Source organism: Tenebrio molitor, chromosome 4, assembly GCF_963966145.1.
Source record: "Tenebrio molitor chromosome 4, icTenMoli1.1, whole genome shotgun sequence".
Lineage (NCBI taxonomy): Eukaryota > Metazoa > Arthropoda > Insecta > Coleoptera > Tenebrionidae > Tenebrio > Tenebrio molitor.
In genome coordinates, this window is record NC_091049.1 from 11,007,981 (window position 1) to 11,011,665 (window position 3,685).

Consider the following 3,685-nt stretch of genomic DNA (forward strand, 5'->3'; position numbering starts at 1 on the left):
TGAATTACCACGTGTTTCGCCATAGAGTAAGTGCAAATCGGCGTAATCTTGTTTCGTGGATTTCATAACTTTTTGAAGGATTCGCAAATTTAAAATTAAACTTGACAAATGTCATAGGTGTTGCAGGTACCGTTGCTAAAGAAATCGCAGCCAAGTAACCAGAATTACCTTTTTAAAACCGATTAACTCATTAGCGTACAGCGAATTTTGACCAAATTTTCAATTATTTTTATCTCGAAAACGAAAAGACTTTTATTAGAAACTTTTTTTGTGTATAAGTTCTACTCATCGTCACCTATTACTGGATTTCTTCTGGCAGGTTATATCGGGACCACCCTGTAGAGTTCACAAAACCCACATGAATTTGTAGAAACCCGACGATTGCATCCTATATAAAGGTTGGAGTATGAATTGCTGCTTCAGGAAGGCGTTTAATTCGACCAATATTTTTCCATGAAACTATAAATGTCACTAGCTACCGGGAACAAATTTTTAGAAATATTTATGAATCAGCTGGATGATGAAAATCTGCAGAATGAATACTTTCAACACGATGATGCTATAGCACAACACAACACGAGACTCTATTTTTAACAATTTTATGGGAATAGAATTATAAGTAATAGATGGAGGTGGGATACGATTAAATCCTGAATTTCCCCCCTGTTCTCCAGGTTTAACAGCGTTAGATTTTTGTATATTTGGCCATTTAAAAAATGAAGTTTTTAAAAGGTGAATGCACACTTTGGAAGAACTATGGAGGAAATAACAAACTGCTGCAATATTATAGATCAGCAGATACTGCAGAATATTTTTAACAATAAAAAGAAACGAATTAGGAAATGTTTAGAACATAATAGGGGCCACTTTCAACAATTTCTGTAAAACTGGGTACTCTTGAGATAGAGAACACATAAATCCCCAAAATGTGTTTGTTTTAATTACATCAAATCTTCATTATAAGGTGCCTGCAGAAGTTATGTTTTGATAGTTGATAATAAAAATGTGAATTGTCAGTCCATTGAATGTTACTAATTGAAAGTGATTATTGTATTGTATCGTATTCTTCAGACAAAAAACTGTAATTAACGAGAAATAAAATGAGATGTGGTATGTCCTGTACCTAACAGAAATTCGTTTTATTGTAAAAATAAAAATAGAAAAACCTGTTATTAATGAAGTTAGGTAATCTCTGTTTTGGTACCACACTAGCTGCTTTCCATTCAATATTCTTACGCCCCTGGTGCTTGAAGCCTCGTACTTCTCGGAGCTGCTCGAGAGCAGCTATGAAAGGAACGGTTAAAATGTGCGAAGTTGGAGCTGAAATGCCCGCGGTTTTCAGAGATTTGTTTACACATAAGTACATAACCTCAAATAATATCGAACAAAATCAAATAAAATGCAGTATGATCCAGACCACATTGTTGTAGAAGTGAGTTACAGCTGCTAATTATATGTGCAATATCCTTGGCAATATATGTTAAGTACATTTACATTAATATACGTCATTTTTCTAGGAACTCTTAGCTTCATGGTCTGCGTCTGATTCAGAATCCAGTTTATCATCTGCAGGGTCTGAATTCTTAAAAAATAATAATGGTAATCCAAGAAAACGGTTATGTGTACGAATAAAAGATTATATTCAGACCGTTAACAGGTATTCCCAATATGAGTTTAAACTACATTTTAGATTGTGTAGAACTACAGTTTATAGAATAATACGTAGGTAACTATCAACGAATATGTACGTACATACATTATCAAAAATCATTTGTAGAATTATTCAATACATCAAACGTTATGCCGGTAAATAAAAGCGGAAGAAAAATCATCAGTGCTGAAAAGGCATTCCTTTTATGTGTGTGCTATCTCAGCAATCAAGAGAGTTTTCGACAGGTAGCTGATCGATTTGACGTTACTTTAAGTTCAGCGCATAGATGTGTACGGCGTGTCCTTACTTTTGTGTTGTCAATGAAAAAACAAGTTATAAAATGGCCTTCAGGTGATGAGGAAGCTTAAGTAACAGAAGGTTTCTGGCGGAAGAAAGGGATTAACAACATGATTGGTGCCATAGATGGTAGTCACTTAGAAATTCCCAAACCTAAGACAAATCAGGCGGCCTACATAAATCGCAAAGGATACCACAGCTTATTATTACAAGGAGTAGTTGACCACCGTAAAAAGTTTATAGACGTGTTTTGTGGCGAACCAGGGTCTATGCATGATGCACGTCTATTACGAAAATCAGCGCTGTATGCTCAAGTCCTCAGCAATCCAAATTCCATTGCTCCAAATAAATTTATTGTTGGTGACACAGCATATCCCAATCTACATTGGCTTGTAACGCCTTTTAAAGATAATGGCCATCTAACTCGTGAACAGAATATGTTCAACTATAGATTGTCAGCGTCTAGAATTGTAATTGAACATGCCTTTGGATTGCTGAAAGGCAGATTCCGTCGTTTACGAAAATTTGATAACATCAGTAAACAATTATGCACAGAAATGATAATGGTTGCATGTATTTTGCACAATATTTGCATAGATGCAAATGATTTAATTGAAGGTGACAGATTTGGCTTCAACCAACCACAGCATGTGCAGTTCCATCCCAACATCCAGTTTATTGAAGAAGTCAACAGACGACAACAATTGTTTAATGAAATGTTTGATGCATAAGTAAAAATACTATGGATGAAGAAAAATATATATTTTATAAATACCAGTCTTTTTTTAAATACAAATATGTAGTAATGTGTACTTACAATACTAATGTAATAACAAATAAGAGTATTTGGTACAACTAAAAAAGAACAGCAATAAAACTCTCGAGCCATAAAGAACAAAAAGTAAACTCTGATACATGTGTAATAAAAAATCAAACTTAAAACAAAATTCTTGAAAACCAATATTATACAACATTTTAGGATTTCTTCTCTTGAAGATTTAAATATCTTTCAAAAAGTTGAAGTTTTTTTTTTTTCTACTTCGAGTTTTTCCGCATGCCTTTTTTCACGTTTTTCAGCTTCTTCTTTTTTCAAAGTAATATATTCCTGTTTCCACTTTTTTTCATTCAGAGTTCTTCGTTTGGGAGCGCCAACTAAGTCATTGTTGCTATGTGCTGTAGATGTTCCAGCCTCACTATTATCAGCTTCTAAAGTACTTGTAGAAAGAGGGGAGCGTTCACGAATATGACTGACACTAACCCCAGATGTTGATGATTCAACGTCTGTGTCTGTGTCGAGAGAATTTAATGAATGAGTACTAGCATTTGTGGGGTCTTTTCCCAGTTGTGCATCCATTGCTTCATAAAAATGGAACCTTGCTGGACCCCGCCCTGTTCTTTTTTTGTTATCTTTCGCCTTACGGTAACTTTTTAACAAACTTTTCCATTTGTTTTGAACCATTTACCTCATACTTCATACTCAACAACTTATTTGCAACATGTTCATATATGTCCTTGCGCTTTCTAGGATCATCCAAATCATTTGTGTAATTTCCCATTGAATTGATCAGTCCCAGTACTTGGTCATATTTCCACATGTACTTATGTGGATTTCGTATTGGCATTACTTCCGTTATTATTATGCTCAACATCCTCATTTGTTTCTGCAGACACAGATGCACACTTGTCTTCCTCATCGTCATCCATTTCTTCTAGATCTGAATGACCTACTGGTTCAGT

At 34.7% G+C, this 3,685-nt stretch overlaps 1 long non-coding RNA gene across 2 annotated transcripts; it reads left to right on the forward strand.

Annotated features, from left to right (window-relative positions):
* The first annotated feature begins 345 nt into the window (after positions 1 to 345).
* LOC138128981 (uncharacterized) lies at positions 346 to 2,825 on the forward strand. Of its 2 annotated transcripts, none has more exons than XR_011158986.1 (3): positions 346 to 1,432; positions 1,518 to 1,726; positions 1,778 to 2,825. It is a non-coding gene; the product is annotated as an uncharacterized lncRNA (long non-coding RNA). The 2 variants fall into 2 exon arrangements; XR_011158985.1 differs by having other exon boundaries at positions 1,518 to 1,722.
* Positions 2,826 to 3,685: the final 860 nt, after the last annotated feature.